The following is a 19,271-nucleotide window of genomic DNA, read 5'->3' as shown; positions in this document are numbered from 1 at the left end:
ATGTATTTTGTAGTAAAAATACATAGAACGACATTGAACAACTATATGGTTGACCTCGGATTCACGAACCTATATCATTTGTATATATATTAAAATGTATAATCGTAACTGAATAAGTTTATATATTATATTATATATTATATATGGTTAATTTGTGTATATGTTCAAAATGTTTAGTATTAATATAGTTATATATATTTGATTAGTATTTTAATAAAAATCCTAACTTATTATATATGGATATTTATATAAATTTTGGTAATATGATTTAAAACATACTTATAACCTTAAGAATATCTTTAAAACTTTTATTTTTATAAACGTATTTAATTTCAATAATAATGATATAGATAATATTGGTACTAATAATAATGATAGTTTTAATGAAAAACAAAATAATCAATTTAGTAAAAATTATCATAATGATACTAATAATAACAATATTACTAATGATAATCATGTTAATAATAATAATGATAATATTTAGAATAATACATATGTTACTAATAATAATAATAATAATAATCATAATAATAATAAATTTTATTATTTTCATTATAATAATAATCATAATCATAATAGTGATAATAATACTTATTCTTACAAAAATAAAATGGTAAAATCATATTCTTTAATGATGTTAATAATATTGATATTAACTACAATTTTAATTATAATCATAATAATGATAATAATGAATGATACTTACTACCTTAACATTAATAATAACTATAATACATGTAATAATGATAATAACTAATAGTAAAAATATTAATAATAACAATGATAATAATTACTAATAATAATAATAATAACATAAAAATATTAGAAAACTACCTTAATGAAATAAGCCTAAAAAATAACACCCATGCCCGGATTCGAACCCGAGACCTCTCGCTAACCAACACACCCCTTAAACCATTCCACCATTCTCACTTTTCTGTTAAGATTTGTAACCCATATATTTACTTATCATCTGTCTCGTCCCAATTTAATTATGGCCTAACAATCAAATTAATAAGGCGTTTGATAGCAAAAAAATATATATATCCAACTTATCTTCTGTCTGCTGGAACTCGAAAAGAAAGAAAAGAGCAATAAAACCATCCTTTTCCACTCACTAGTCCCACTAACATTATTGTAGTGAATTTTAAATGAAGATGATTAAACAAGTATTACTTTTCTCTATTGGGTTTTCTTGTTTAATATATGTCGGTTAGAAGAAAAAAATGCACGGTTTCAGCAGCCTTAAAAGGGATCAAACGAACAGATATAAACGGGAATAGGCAGAAAAATACTAAGTAGGTCTGTTTGTGATTTATATGGGTAATGGTTTAATTGTAATACCCTTCAGACAGAATTTGAAACGAACACAAGTAATCAGCGAAACAATTTTATTGTTTGTGATCAAAGGTGGTGATAGATATTTCGTATAGAAACATGTAACATGCAGTCGATGGTTATGGCGAATTCCAACAGAAAGTAGGAGAGTGAGAGATATAGAGAGGATAAGAGATAAAGGGAGAGAGAGAGAGAAGAATGATGAAAGGTGGTGGTTTGTGTTGGTCGACAAAATGGATGATAGTGGATATTGATATGGTTATGGTGGTTGACATGAAGAATAAAAGAGTTTCGTTCAAGCAACAAACAATAGTAATTATGCTCGATTACACTGAGTTGGAGGTGCCGGTGGTGATTAGAGTTAAAGAAGATTGAATGATGGTTGTGGTGTAGCGGTTTGAACAGCAAAACAATAACAAACATGTCTTGATGGTGATGGTTCTTTAACAGAACCAAAGTAGTAGTATTGTGTGGGTGTGAAGGTGATAAAGGTGGTGATATGGTGATTCTTGGTGATTGGGTTGTTAATGGTTGTGGGTGATGGAATAAGAAGGTGAATGATGTTCTTCGTTAGTATTTATAGCAAGGAATTGAGTGTGGTGTTGTAGTATGGTTATATATGTAGATATACGCTGATATGTAATACAATATATAAATATAAATATAATAATTATAATATCATAATCAATAATCATTTTTGTGAAAGGAGCTTTAAGAAGGAAACAGTAATATGGTTGATATTTCAAAAGTCACGGATGCAAGAAATGAATTAATTGGGTGTTGATCACTTTCATGTACAGCATCTTATTTATAATTAATAATAATAATAATAATAATAATAATAATAATAATAATAATAATAATAATAATAATAATAATAATAATAATAATAATAATAATAATTAATAATAATCTATTAATCAACAAAAAGTGTGGAAAGGATTAGCCGCCTCTCTTTTACGGACTGGATTTCGTACTCCGTGGTTAAACAGTGGTGGATAAAATGTTCAGAAAAATTCCATATTTTTATATTAACTATATTTATTTATTTTGGTCATTATGGTATAAAATTCAATCATTAATTTGTTAAATAAAAATTACATCAACTGTCCCTCTAATAAATGGGTAAAATATAAAAAATGCTAAAATTTAATAACTATATCCTAAATACATTTTTAGTAAGCCTAAAATTTATAGAACTCCTTTTTGGGTCACCGTTTATTTTAAAATTATATAAGTTCGAATTTAACTTGTTTAATATCAATAGGAACATGAAACGAGTTTTATAATCATTTAGTATTTATTTTTAATATACTTTATTTATATATAGAGATATATTTTAAATAATAATTGTTATAATATCCTATTTTTATTTTATTAACTTTTAATAACAACAACATATAATACTTCAAATTATATTTCGGATTATTATTTATATATACATACACACATATCTATTTACAATTAATTGTTCGTGAATCTTCAGAACTGGTCGAAGGTCAATTGAATATATGAAACAGTTCAAAGTTTTTGAGACTCAGCCTAACAGACTTTGCTTATCGTGTCGAAATCATATAAAGATTAAGTTTAAATTTGGTCGAAAATTCCCGGGTCGTCACAACATCAAGCAAACCACACTAGTAATATTATACAAAACGTTATATGATCCCATGGTTTAAAACAACAGCGCATCATTTAGCCTATATCCCAAAACGTTTGTGTTCTGGGAATTGCTTAACACTAATCCTAGCTATCTCCCTACGTTTTGGCTGAGGGGCCGTTGAACTGGATGCTGGGATAGAACGAATAGGGATAGCGGGAATAGGGGTGGTAGTGTCTAGTGGAGTTGGTGCCACAACATCCTCACTAAACTCGGGATTTAGATTTTCCAATTCATTAGCCTTTCATTTCTTTCCTCGTTCGAACTTGTCTTTCGTAATTTCCTGTATTTCTTCCTCCTCAAGATCACTTTCTGGGTCCTCTATAGTTGGTTCATCTGGAAATTGTGAGTCTTCCCCAAAAGTGTCATTTTCGTCATCGGATAGGTTAATGACTGGAACACTATATGGGGATTCTGGTTCGGAGTCGCTGAATATGATAATAAGTTCTGAGCCAGACATCTATCACACAACAACTAGCACGTTAGTACCACATAATATTTAAATTTTTAACCACAATGATAAGCAATAGTTTTCGAAATCAGACACGGTCAAAGTCCAGACTTACTAATGCATCCTAACGAGTTATCAGTTAGACACACTAATGCAAACCTGGTTCGCTAAGACCACAGCTCTGATACCACATGTCATAACCCGACCTTAACCATAAGGACGAATACAATAACATATGATTTCATCGCGAGGTATTGACCTCTATATGCGACATTTTTCAAAAACTGCATTCGTTTTTACAATAGAAACCATAACTTTTATTAAAAACCAAGGTTTAATCAACATAGTAATGATTACCATCTAGCGATAATCTTAGTCTTTCTTACAAACTTTACATGTGATAACAACAATACGATTCCCAACATATTTTACATTACAAATTTTCCGATATGCAGTTTTATTTTTGACACAAATATGCATACTCCAAATCTTGCTTAAGTTCAGCATCATGCAGTGGAAGCTTCTACTTATCACCTGAGAATGAACATGCTTAAAACGTCAACATAAAGTTGGTGAGATATAGGTTTAATGCCGGCAGCATTATAAATATAGACCACAAGATTTCATATACATAAACGTTTTAATAAAAATATTCTAAGTGATTGAGCACTTGATAACCATACTTAACATTTAATTAACGTCGCATATTCCCTTTATTATGAAATCTCACTACACCGTACCAAGTATAGTTACCGAAACGAAGTACTGTGCAACCGTTGAATACTGGTCGTCCAGTCCGGTTGGGGTTGTCAGGCCCGATAGATCTATCAACAGGATTCGCGTTTACAATACCGCATGTAAATAGTATTTACCAAGTTATAGGGAAGTATGCCAGTGGTACAACTCAACGTAGAATATATATTTTAATCACTTGTGTCCATAACGTAAATCATAAAATACATGTATTCTCATCCCAAAATATTTAGAGTTTAAAAGTGGGACTATATACTCACTTTTGCTTTGAAGATATTTAACACGACTTGGTCTCCGATAGATATCACGAACCTAAACATATATATAATATATTAACATATTTTCTTTTCAAATAATCGTTACATATATACTTATAATACTTTTAATATCTATTAGTCCGTAGGTAGCAGTCCAATATTAGTGGTTCACAATTAGTTGCTCAATAAAATAAATAAAGACCCCATCGTATTCGTATTGATCAGAATTAATCTCGACCCATGGTACCATGTTGTCAAATGACGTGTTGCGTACAATCATGAGGTCTTATAATTAATCTTCTCGTGTTATTTACGAGTGGTCCTGAAATATATAAAATCAAATCATAAGTAAATATATATAAAATATCATATTAATTAGCAAAGATATGATTAGTTTAGTTTTACTCCAATTAATTTCGTAGCTAAACTAGTTTCGAATACCTAATTTTGTTTTAGCCGTAGTTTCTTCAATATAACTCCGTTTTTGTTGGTTCAACTTGCCACTTCCTTGGATCGAGTCATTATTTATGAATATGAACTGTAAATACCTTAGTTTACATTCAAAATCACAGGTTATAGGTCAAACTTTGGTGAATCTTATGAAAGTGATCATTTCCGTTGTAAAAACAACATCTAGATGATCATTTTTACAAAAATACTTACACTTTGAGTTACACCATGAGATTTTTATATATTAACATATTCATAAGAACTATCATTTTTCCAGAATATAAGCTTCCAATTCAAAGTTTAAGATGGTTTTTAATTATCCAACCCAAAACAGCCCCGGTTGCACTCCAACAATGTAGATTCAGTTTTAAGGTGTTCTTTGTAAAAACAAGTTGTATCTTGTTAAGTTAGAATATCATTATGATATATTACAGGTCTTGAAGTGTTTTAAAAGTTAAGTTAGAAGGATCTATTTAGTTTGCGAACAAGTTTGAAATCATTCAAACTATGTTCTTGTTGTTAAAATTTTACAACACAAAATAAGATAGTTATGTAAATATGAATCGAATAATATTATGGACAAGGTTACTACCTCAAGTTACTTGGATAAAGCTACTGGAAAAATAAGAAAAGAAACTTAAGGTTGAAGGTCTTCTTGATAGCTTGGAATTTTTGAAGTATAAACTTAAAATGGAAGTAGTAACTTGTAGTGTTCTTGGTTGGTTTTCATATGATGATTAAGGCTTGTTTTTGAAGCTAGATCTTAATGGTTACTTGCTGAATTGAAGTGGGTTTCTTATGGCTTTCAAGTATGTGAGTTAAAGGGTAGTTGGAAGTAAGGTTTGTGAACTAGAAATGAAGTGGGAGATGGCCATATAAAACGTGAATGGGGGGGGGACAAGAACAAAATTTTAGTTTGTTATTTTGTATAAAAATCTATGCTAGCTTCCAATTAAGGTTACCTCTCCTTGAGGGCAGTATATAGGGCTGATTAGGATGTTGATTTGATGTGTATATACCAATAGTAAATACGTATAGAAGCTGGGTATGGTACGGGTACATATACCCTATGTGTACGTGTAGAAATTTTTAGGAAACGGAACTAGATTTCAAATATGACTATCTTTTGTGAATATACTTATATTGTTTTATGTATTAAGCCTTTTAAAAGTGATTAAATACATATTTATACGATACTTGTATAAGCATTATAGGTTAAAGGTATATATGTCAAATAACGTTACGTATAGTTATCGTTTTGAAAGCTTAAGTGAGTAGTCTCAAAGTATACTTATAACTTATTGTTATTAGTAAACAATGAGATGTTAAACCATCCTTAGATCATGTTAAATATATATAAATACATATATATACACAAACATATAATTATCGTATGTTATATAGTTCGTGATATCATCGGTCAAATTGGACGGTCAACCGTTGTGTAAAACTCTTTTCAAAAACATAAGTCTCAACAATTTAGATTGCTTATCATGTTGGTAAGGTTTAGTTTATGTATATATTAATCTCATAAGTATAAAACGATCGGAAAAATCTGGGTCGTTACAGCATGCATATCATTTCATAATTTATCCAACTATAATTGACTTAGTAATAATATTGATGAACTCGACGACTCGAATGCAACGTCTTTTGAAATATTTCATGAATGACTCCAAGTAATATCTTTAAAATGAGCAAATGCACAGCGGAAGATTTATTTAACACCTAAGAATAAATATGCTTTAAAGTGTCAACCAAAAGGTTGGTGAGTTCATTAGTTTATCATAATCATTCATTTTCATCATTTTAATAGACCACAAGAATTTCATTTCCAGTTCTCATAAATATACGTCCCATGCATAGAGACAGAAATCATTCATATGGTGAACACCTGGTAACTGACATTAATAAGATTCATATAAGAATATCCCCTATCATTCCTGGAAATCCTTCGGACATGATAAAAACAACATCGAAGTACTAAAGCATCTGCTCCAACGGATGGGGTTCGTTAGGCCCAATAGATTTATCTTTAGGATTCGCGTCAATTAGTAGACTGGTTTACTAATTCTTAGGTTACCAAGTAAAAAGGAGCATATTCGGCTTCGATCATTCACTCATATAATGTAGTTTCAATTACTTGTGTCTATTTCGTAAAACATTTATAAAAGTTGCGCATGTATTCTCAGTCCCAAAAATATATATTGCAAAAGCATTTAAAAGGGGAGTAATGAAACTCACTCTACTGTATTTTGTAGTAAAAATACATATGACGATACTGAACAATGCAGGGTTGGCCTTGGATTCACGAACCTATATCATTTGTATATTTATTAATATTCATAGTTGTAATTGAATACAAATATATATAAATGTATTAGTTGTATTATTTTTATGTTAATAATATATATATATATATATATATATATATATATATATATATATATATATATATATATATATATATATATATATATATGTTTTATGTGTTCATTTTATATATAAAGATATTAAATTTTTGTTATGTTATATGTGTGAAATATGTATATTTATGTATGTATTTAGTTTGTTTATCAAACAGTAGTTTTATTATACTAAGTTAATATTAGTAAAAATAAATGATGATAATAACATTAATAATATACATATGTTAATAATAACCCTATTACAATGATATTAATAATAGTACTTGTAACAATATTAATTTGACTGTTTATGGTAGTTATGATATTAATGATTTACTAGTAATAATAATAATAACTTTGGTAAAAATGCTAATATTAATAAAGATATTGTTAAAAATGATACATTTGTTTAATAATAATAATAATAATAATACTAAAAGTTACAAAAGTGATAGTAGTACTAATATTAATGAGAAAAATGATAAATTGTATTATATTCCATAATAATAATAATGATAACCCTAATCATGATAATATTAATACATATATTAGTAACAATATCTATATCTCGTAAATGATACAATTTAACAATAATCAATCATATTAATAATACTTATAGCAATAATAATAATAATACTAATAATAATAACAATAATAATAATAATAATGATAATAATAATATAATAATAATAATAATAATAATAATAATAATAATAATAATAATAATAATAATAATAATAATAATAATAATAATAATAATAATAATAATAATACTTATTCCCTTTATAATAGCTAAGTTAATAATAATGATAATAATAACATCAAATAATAATACTTGTAATAATAATACAATACAATCAATAATGATAATAATAATATTAATGATTCTTAAATATAAAACTACCTCATAAAGAAGGAGTCCCAAAAATAATAGCTGTCCAAACTGGGACTCGAACCCACGACCCCTCGCTTCCTGACACTAACCCTTAACCATTCCTTTGTTATAATATTTCTGAAATTATTCTCCTATGAAAATATATAACGCGTTAAACACTGTGTTCATCTCCTTCTTATTCCCATTCGATCAGTCGATCCAGAAATTGAAATCAAACATAACATCGTGGCATTGGATAGGTTTTAGGATTTATAAACACAACAGAACGATTCGTTTGAGTGATTGAATTTAACAACAACAGAGAAAAGAATTTATTAACCACATCAATAGCTGTAACTCGTAAAAAAAATAAATAAGAACTCAAATTCGTATTTTGATTTTGAGGCTGTTTTAAATTATACTTCCAACATGAAATACCTTCTAAATTGTTCATGGAAACTTTCTGAATGCTCAATTGAATCTAAAACAACATATTGAAATCGAATTTTTGTGATGAACAATATTGTTGACTTTTGAAAATAAAGTTTGACTTCCAAAATTCAACATCAATTTAAGAAATTTGATCGTGAATCTTTCTAGATAGTTTGAGTAGACAATCCTTAACACTACTACATTTATACATTTTTGAATTTGATTTGATTTCGAAGTTTTTGATTTAGAGGTTTGGGAACAGGGGTATACGAGCTAGAGTAAAAGAAAGAAAAAAATAAATCGGTTTTATCCCTTCAATCTTAGCAGCACAATTAGATATACACTGAGGGAATTTGTTTGATAATGAAACTGAGTTAGACGTGTAACGGATTGCCGACCAAGAACAAAATTTTATGACAGTTTGATAGTTACACTCGTACGTTTCTTCAATAAAATAGAATATGATGAAAAGGATCGTTATCTGCCTTTGATTCTGTAATATCAGTATATTGCTTAAGGAATCCAATTAAACAGACGATTTATACAGATCAGATAGTGATTATTTTTGTATTTAATTGTTTTTGTATTTATATATATGTATTTATACGCCTTTATTATGTTTACGTATATATATTTGTTTTTGGTGTATGTATCAGTATATGTATCTGATTTAATATGTAATCTGTATAAATAAGTAAATATATTAATAATAATATTAATACTAATAATAATAATAATTAACAATAATAATAATAATATTCAATAAAAATCTATAATAAGAATAAATTGTTTTATTTTCATGATAATATTAATAATGATTTTAATAATAATGGAAATTATATTTATAGAAATAATAATATTAATAATAATAATATGCGTCTTAACAAGTTATATTTCTAACTTGTAGTTACACTGATTATATTTGTATTACTATTTATTACATATATTTTATTTACTAATTATATGTATAATAACATATATCTAATATTTTATATATTTTTTAATATATTACAATAAACATATAATCATCAGTTATATAAGAATCATATTCATATATATATATATATATATATATATATATATATATATATATATATATATATATATATATATATATATATATATATATATATATATATATATATATATATATATATATATATATAGTTATATTTGTATATATATATATATATATATATATATATATATATATATATATATATATATATATTCATTTTAATAACGTTATTATCTTGTATTTTATTTTTAATTAGTTATTATTATTATTTCAAATTATATACACCTACATTTATATATATATATATATATATATATATATATATATATATATATATCTACAAATATAACTATATATATATATATATATATTTATTTATTTATTTATTTTAAATCAATAGTTCGTGAATCGTCGGTAATGGTCGAAGGTCAAATACATTCATGAAAAATAGTTCAAACATTTTGGGACTCGGTTTAATAGACTTTGCCTATCGTGTTAGAATCTTATAAAGATCAAGTTTAAATTTGGTCGAAAATTTCCGGGTCACTACAGTACCTACCCGTTAAAGAAATTTCGTCCCGAAATTTGATCGAGGTTGTCATGGCTAACAATAAGAATGTTTTCATGATGAATGTGAGTGGATAAATAGAGTTTTATCGTCATTGAGTAAATGGATAAAAACAATTCGATTACTCGAAGAGTATGAGTGAAGCTATAACTAAATAGTGAAATGAGAAAGACAAGTTTCATCATAACTTTTGACTAGTCATGGTTGAATTCCGAAATTCAAGGGATTAAAGAAAATTCTCGAAATCTAAAAGATTTAATTCTTCGGCGAATAAGGAAATTAAGATCTCTATAATTAAATACGGTGATCTGCCTTGATTACTTTGTCTGATATTTCTATTATAAATTAAACTCTTCCGTTCCATTATTCTCACCATTCCTATACTTTCTTTCTTAGTTCATATATCCAAAAGATTGTGAAAATGCTTAATCCCGTTCTAATCCTTGATATTTTCTAATTATCATTTCTGTCATTCTTCTTTTCAATCTTCCACTAGAAAAATCTGTTTACTTCTACTATTACCTTGGGGTAATACTATTCTTAATTATACCGTGTGTTTATATTACTATTCGTATTAATATCCACGGTTTGTAACCTCTATGTTGTTATTGGGCTTTATATTTTCTCTTATATTTTGGGAACTCTTTGTCTTTATATTCTCCTCTCGACCTCTAGTAAAGCGAGTAATGGTCCAGAATTTGTAAGTATGAAGTTTCGAATGAACTTAATGTTTTAAACAAGAAAGAATGTAATAGCACGATTTGACTTGTCAAATTACCAGAATCACTGAGAATACAGCTATTAAGAATATATGTTCTTGATATGTTCAGAAGTTAAGCAGAATGAAAGAGTTATGTAACATGGCACATGATGACGTTATGATCTGTGAATCATCACGTCCCATTAGAAACTCAGCATGACTTACTGTAATATAATCACGTTGATCAAGTGTCATTATATTATACTAACCCATGCTTCAGTTCCCAACACTACTTCAAAAACATTCATAATTTAAATTCGAATCTTTCAGAGTTTAGAAACTAAAATAGTTTCCTTTCTGATGTAATACAGATAGCACGAAGCGACAAATGATTTCGGACGAGAATATTTATGAAAATATCTTCAGAAATATCGAAGATATTTATGATGATATTTTGGAATTCTAAGTTCGATGGTTGATGAAGAAAATTTTTCGCAAGATTTTAATATGATTACAGAGCAAGATATTCGCTAAAGACTTCAACGGATCCAGAATTACCTGGATTCTTTGAATATAGGGTATGGTCCTTGTATTTGTCTTTGGTCTCCTTCGTGGTTAGCTCAATCCATTTTCCAGTTCCAAGTTTTCTGAGCTTTTCCCACGTACTATTCTTTATCATCAAACTTCCAATGATTAAGGTAGTTTACGGTTGTCTACGGTTTCTGCAGCTTCATTCAGCTTTTTCAACATTCAGAGTATTGATTCGTGGGCTGGGTGCTTTTCAGAATTTCAGAATTGAAGATCATAATTCAAGGAGCTAGATGTTATATGTATACATATAACTGTTGACGTAGGCATGCTGCAAGATTCAAATACTGATTATTGATTCCAGGTAATTGGTATGGCATTTCTTGTTACAAGATGTGGATGAGTAAGGTTTTAATGACAAATATAATGGTTCTTCATGGAGACTTAAGCCGATGAGTAGTGATGTTGCTGATAAGTTTACTGCTAATGCGGTGGAATATAAACGCTTCTCCAGTAACGGTAACCAAAGGCAAACGTATATATCAAAGTTATAATAAGACTTATTCGAATGAAAGGTCGATGTTGATTTGCTGAAGCTGTGACAAAATTGACTAATTTGAAAGGAATCATCAAGTTATTTTGGGTAATAATAACACTAAAGGAATTAGCACAGATACGTGTTAAATATTTACTTAGGTTCCGAGTGTTTTCAGGTGCATAACTATATGCATCAATCTTTTCTTCCGTCGATGTAGTGCGGTTGGTTCATCTTCTCGATTGAAATGTTTTCAAGAATCATGAAAGGTTTGAATGCAGATTGTAATTGTCAAGATACAATGAGGTTTAAGATGAAATCAAGTGGCAAACTTGAAGAATTGTTTAGTTTCATATGTTATAGTCAATATTTTAATTCATTTTAATTGTCCAATGTTGGTAGTCCACAGTTGATAGTCCACAGTTAGCAATTCAATAATTCATATATAGTTTAATATATAATATTCGAATTAATTAATACGTATCGTGACCCGTGTACATGTCTCAGACTCGATCACAACTCAAACTATATATATTATTATAGAATCAACCTCAACCCTGTATAGCTAACTCCAGCATTACTGCATATAGAGTGTCTATGGTTATTCCAAATAATATATATAGATGTGTCGATATGATATGTCAAAACCTTGTATACGTGTCCCGATATTTAAAGTGCGTAAAATAAATAACAGAAATTAAATGACGATAAATTAAATTGCGAGAATTAAAATTGCGATAAATAAATGTATTATGGCATTAACAGTTAGCTAGGATTTTGTTAGCGTGGATTCTTAACAAAATTTCTCATAGTTAATTTGTTTGTTTCTAACAAATTTTATTTTGTCCAATGTTTTCTTCATTATGCCACTTGTTAGATTCTGATAGGTCAAAATCCAAATATGAAATTGAATGAAAATGGTTATTCTGTGGTGAACGGGTTCGTATATCTGTGGGTGTAAGTAGGATTGTAAATGACTGTTGAATCAGATTCAAAGAATGTACAGTGTATCTTATTAATGTGAAATCTAAATATTTCTCGGGTATTACCTACCCGTTAAAATATTTTCACCATTAATCGTTTGTACAAAAGAATTTTTAATTATAATCTTTATGAAAATATACTTACATATATATTCTCTTCAGATGTAATCATGGATTTAATGAGTTAATATGATATTAAACTCATTTGATTTTCGGTTTGAGCAAGAATAAATAATCTCTAAAAAATTTTAGAAACCACATATTCTTCGCAGAATATTTCTTCAATGAAGTTATGAATTAATACTTCATCGTTCATTGTTGTTGGTACTCCTTGGTATCTATGGTGCGTATGACGTTGATGTTCGTGTGACAGATTGTGAAGTTGAGGTTTGCGATGCGGTTGTTATTGGTGGTGGTAATGGTACTGTTGGCGTTGATTATGGTAGTACTGGTTATGCTGCTGGTGCTGCTGCTGGTGTTTGTAATCTTTGCACCATATTTTCCAAAGCCACTACCCGAGCACGAAGCTCGTTGACTTCTTCTATTACACCGGGGTGATTATCGGTTCGGACGAGCGCATAAATATGATCTAGAATTTGGTATAATATATAATCGTGGCGAGATACTCTGGAAATGAGAGAGAAAATGGTGTTTCAGACCGGTTCGCCGGTAAGTGCTTCGGGTTCTTCGCCAAGAGGGCAATGTGGTGGATGAAAAGGATCACCTTCTTCTTGTCTCCAATGATTGAGGAGACTACGAACCCAGCCCCAATTCATCCAGAATAGATGATGGCTGATTGGATGGTCCATTCCGATCACACTGCTTTCGGAGCCTGAGTGGGACTCCATGTCGGAATTCGAACTGGTTGAGGGATCCATCTCGTATAATCAGATGAAATATTTTCGATATGAAATAGTTTATAGGATGTAGATTAGTACCCTACAATACATGATTTACATATGCATATATAATACTAAAATCCCATAAGTTACGGAGGAATCTATGAAAGCTGTCAGGAAAAGTCTACAGTAATAGATACGCCAAGATATGAATTTTGTCTATACACTATCGATACATTTAATGCAGTAAGACGTGTCTAGACTTTAAGGATGATAAGCAGTTGATTTCCGACTAGAAATGATAAGCAAAACTTTTGACATGCAGACACAGTCGAAGTCCAGACTCACTAATGCATCCTAACAACTATCAGTTAGACACACTAATGCAAGACCTGGTTCGCTAAGACCACCGCTCTGATACCAACTGAAGTGACCCGTCCTAATCCATCCGGACGAAGTCCATATCGATTACAAATGATTCACAATAGTTTGTTACATCGCGAGGAACTTGACCTCTATATGATACAAATTTACAAACATTGCATTCGTTTTTAAAAGACAAACTTTCATTACATCGAAAGTTGACGGCATGCATATCATTTCATAATATATCCAACTATAATTGACTTAGTAATAATCTTGATGAACTCGAACGACTCGAATGCAACGTCTTTTGAAATATTTCATGAATGACTCCAAGTAATATCTTTAAAATTAGCAAATGCACAGCGGAAGATTTCTTTAACACCTGAGAATAAACATGATTTAAAGTGTCAACCAAAAGGTTGGTGAGTTCATTAGTTTATCATAATCATTCATTTTCATCATTTTAATAGACCACAAGAATTTCATTTCCAGTTCTCATAAATATACGTCCCATGCATAGAGACAGAAATCATTCATATGGTGAACACCTGGTAACCGACATTAACAAGATGCATATAAGAATATCCCCGATCATTCCGGGAAATCCTTCGGACATGATAAAAACAACATCGAAGTACTAAAGCATCCGCTCCAACGGATGGGGTTCGTTAGGCCCAATAGATCTATCTTTAGGATTCACGTCAATTAGTATACTGGTTTACTAATTCTTAGGTTACCAAGTAGAAAGGGGCATATTCGGCTTCGATCATTCACCCATATAATGTAGTTTCAATTACTTGTGTCTATTTCGTAAAACATTTATAAAAGTTGCGCATGTATTCTCAGTCCCAAAAATATATATTGCAAAAGCATTTAAAAGGGGAGTAATGAAACTCACTCTACTGTATTTTGTAGTAAAAATACATATGACGATACTAAACAATGCAGGGTTGGCCTTGGATTCACGAACCTATGTCATTTGTATATTTATTAATATTCATAGTTGCAATTGAATACAAATATATATAAATGTATTAGTTGTATTATTTTTATGTTAATAATATATATATATATATATATATATATATATATATATATATATATATATATATATATATATTTATGTTTTATGTGTTCATTTTGTATATAAAGATATTAAATTTTTGTTATGTTATATGTGTTAAATATGTATATTTATATATGTATTTAGTTTGTTTATCAAACAGTAGTTTTATTATACTAAGTTAATATTAGTAAAAATAAATGATGATAATAACATTAATAATATACATATGTTAATAATAACCCTATTAGTGATAATACAATGATATTAATAATAGTATTTGTAACAATATTAATTTTACTATTTATGGTAGTTATGATATTAATGATTTACTAGTAATAATAATAACTTTGTTAAAAATGCTAATATTAATAAAGATATTATTAAAAATGATACCTTTGTTTGATAATAATAATAATAATAATACTAAAAGTTACAAAAGTGATACTAGTACTAATATTAATGAGAAAAATGATAAATTGTATTATGTTCCATAATAATAATAATGATAACCCTAATCATGATAATATTAATACATATATTAGTAACAATATCTATATCTCGTAAATGATACAATTTAACAATAATCAATCATATTATATTAATAATACTTATAGCAATAATAATAATAATACTAATAATAATAACAATAATAATAATAATAATAATAATAATAATAATAATAATAATAATAATAATAATAATAATAATAATAATAATAATAATAATAATTATTCCCTTTATAATAGCTATGTTAATAATAATGATAATAATAACATCGAATAATAATACTTGTAATAATAATACAATACAATCAATAATGATAATAAAAATAGTAATGATTCTTAAATATAAAACTACCTCATAAAGAAGGAGTCCCAAAAATAATAGCTGTCCAAACTGGGACTCGAACCCACAACCCCTCGCTTCCCGACACTAACCCTTAACCATTCCTCTGTTATAATATTTCTGAAATTATTCGCCTATGAAAATATATAACGCGTTAAACAATGTGTTCATCTCCTTCCTATTCTCATTCGATCAGTCGATCCAGAAATTGAAATCAAACATAACATCGTGGCATTGGATAGGTTTTAGGATTTATAAATACAACAGAACGATTTGTTTGAGTGATTGAATTTAACAACAATAGAGAAAAGAATTTATTAACCACAGCAATAGCTGTAACTCGTAAAAACAAAAAAAAACTCAAATTCGTATTTTGATTTTGAGGCTGTTTTAAATTATACTTCCAACATGAAATACCTTCTAAATTGTTCATGGAAACTTTCTGAATGCTCAATTGAATCTAAAACAACATATTGAAATCGAATTTTTGTGATGAACAATATTGTTGACTTTTGAAAATAAAGTTTGACTTCCAAAATTCAACATCAATTTAAGAAATTTGATCGTGAATCTTTCCAGATAGTTTGAGTAGACGATCCTTAACACTACTACATTTATACATTTTTGAATTTGATTTGATTTCGAAGTTTTTGATTTAGAGGTTTGGGAACAGGGGTATACGAGCTAGAGTAAAAGAAAGAAAAAAAATAAACCGGTTTTATCCCTTCAATCTTAGCAGCATAATTAGATATACACTAAGGGAATTTATTTGATAATGAAACTGAGTTAGACGTGTAACGAATTGCCGACCAAGAACAAAATTTGATGATAGTTTGATAGTTACACTCGTACGTTTCTTCAATAAAATAGAATATGATGAAAAGGATCGTTATCTGCCTTTGATTCTGTAATATCAGTATATTGCTTGAGGAATCCAATTAAACAGATGATTTATGTAGATCAGATAGTGATTATTTTTGTATTTAATTGTTTTTGTATTTATATATATGTATTTATATGCCTTTATTATGTTTACGTATATATATCTGTTTTTGGTGTATGTATCAGTATATGTATCTGATTTAATATGTAATCTGTATAAATAAGTAAATATATTAATAATAATATTAATAATAATTATAATTATAATTAATAATAATAATAATATTCAATAAAAATTTATATTAAGAATAAATTGTTTTATTTTCATGATAATATTAATAATGATTTTAATAATAATGGAAATTATATTTATAGAAATAATAATATTAATAATAATAATATTCGTCTTAACAAGTTATATTTCCACCTTGTAGTTACACTAATTATATTTGTATTACTATTTATAACATATATTTTATTTACTAATTATATGTATAATAACATATATCTAATATTTTATATATTTTTTAATATATTACAATAAACATATAATCATCAGTTATATAAGAATCATATTCATATATATATATATATATATATATATATATATATATATATATATATATATATATATATATATATATATATATATATATATATATATATATATATATATATATATATATATATATATATATATATATATATATATTCATTTTAATAACGTTATTATCTTGTATTTTATTTTTAATTAGTAATTATTATTATTTCAAATTATATACACCTACATTATATATATATATATATATATATATATATATATATATATATATATATATATATATATATATATATATATATCTATAAATATAACTATATATATATATATATATATATATATATATATATTTATTTATTTATTTATTTATTTTAAATCAATAGTTCGTGAATCATCGGCAATGGTCGAAGGTCAAATACATTCATGAAAAATAGTTCAAACATTTTGGGACTCGGTTTAATAGACTTTGCCTATCGTGTTAGAGTCTTACAAAAAATCAAGTTTAAATTTGGTCGGAAATTTCCGGGTCACTACAGCATCGCCCAACCGTCATTGCAGATCCAAAGGTAATCGTGCAAATTCAGACTCCATTCCTATAATTAAGTGTAGGCATGATGGACTAAGGTATGTTAGGGGTGCAAGAAAAGGTAATTCGATGGGTAAAGCATCAGGTAAAAGTAGAAAGGATTGTTCTTGGTCCAGTATAAGGATATGGAAGACTTCATCAAGAATGATGAATTTAAAGAACGCAGCTCTAAAAGGATTTGAGGATGATAAAATTTTGAGATCAAGATGTACCTCATGTGCAGCACAGAAAGACAAAGAAATACGTGTTGGTGGTTCAGAGTGCAAGTCGGGCTCTAGTCTGAAGAGTGATGCTGCTATAAATGAAGAAGCCTGCTCCTTTAATTCAATCAACACCGATGGTGTATACGAGTTTTGGTGCAAGCTTCGATTGAGATGGCAGAAGAAAGCATCTCAGCCTCAGTAAGCATACTGATTTTTCTCCCTGTCGTTGTTTGTAAGTTTTTAATGAAGTTTATGAGCTATAATTTAAGAGGTTTTGGATCGGGTAAGGAATGTAAATTCAGGGACGTTAAGAAACTAATTAGGGCTGAAAATCCCTCCTTTTTGGCGCTTCAAGAAACAAAAAAAACACTTAGTTGATCTCCAATGGATTCATAAGCTACGGGGATCGGTTGAGTGCGATTTTCTACAACAGGAGATGACAAATAAATCTGGGGGTCAACTACTAATATGGGATAAAAATCTATTTGAGGCCACTGATGTCCTTATGATAGATAGGGTGGTGGGTATAAGGGATTTTTGGAAAGGTAATGGTTGTACTCTTAATGTGCTTAACATATACGGACCACACGACGATAAAAAAAAAGAAATATTATGGGATTCACTATCAAATTTGATGTCTGGAAAAGATGATGAAATTTTGATCTTGGGGGGTGATTTTAATGAAGTACGGGAACAAGGGGAAAGATTGAATTGTGAATTTATAGAATATCGTGCAAGAAGATTTAACAACTTCATTAATTTAAACGGTTTAATTGATATTCCACTTGGGGGAAGATTGTTTACTCGGGTTAGCGATGACGGGATAAACTTTAGCAAATTTGATCGCTTCTTAGTTTGTGAAAAAGCACTTGTTGTTTAGGATAATTTGTTAGCTCTAGCCTTGGAGAGAACTAATTCCGATCATTGTCCTATTGTGCTTAAAGACGAGGAGAAAAACTTTGGTCC

This window comes from Rutidosis leptorrhynchoides, chromosome 9 (genome assembly GCF_046630445.1).
Source record: "Rutidosis leptorrhynchoides isolate AG116_Rl617_1_P2 chromosome 9, CSIRO_AGI_Rlap_v1, whole genome shotgun sequence".
Classification (NCBI taxonomy): Eukaryota; Viridiplantae; Streptophyta; class Magnoliopsida; order Asterales; family Asteraceae; genus Rutidosis; species Rutidosis leptorrhynchoides.
The sequence above is the reverse complement of the archived record's forward strand: the minus strand, read 5'-3'. Positions refer to the sequence as shown.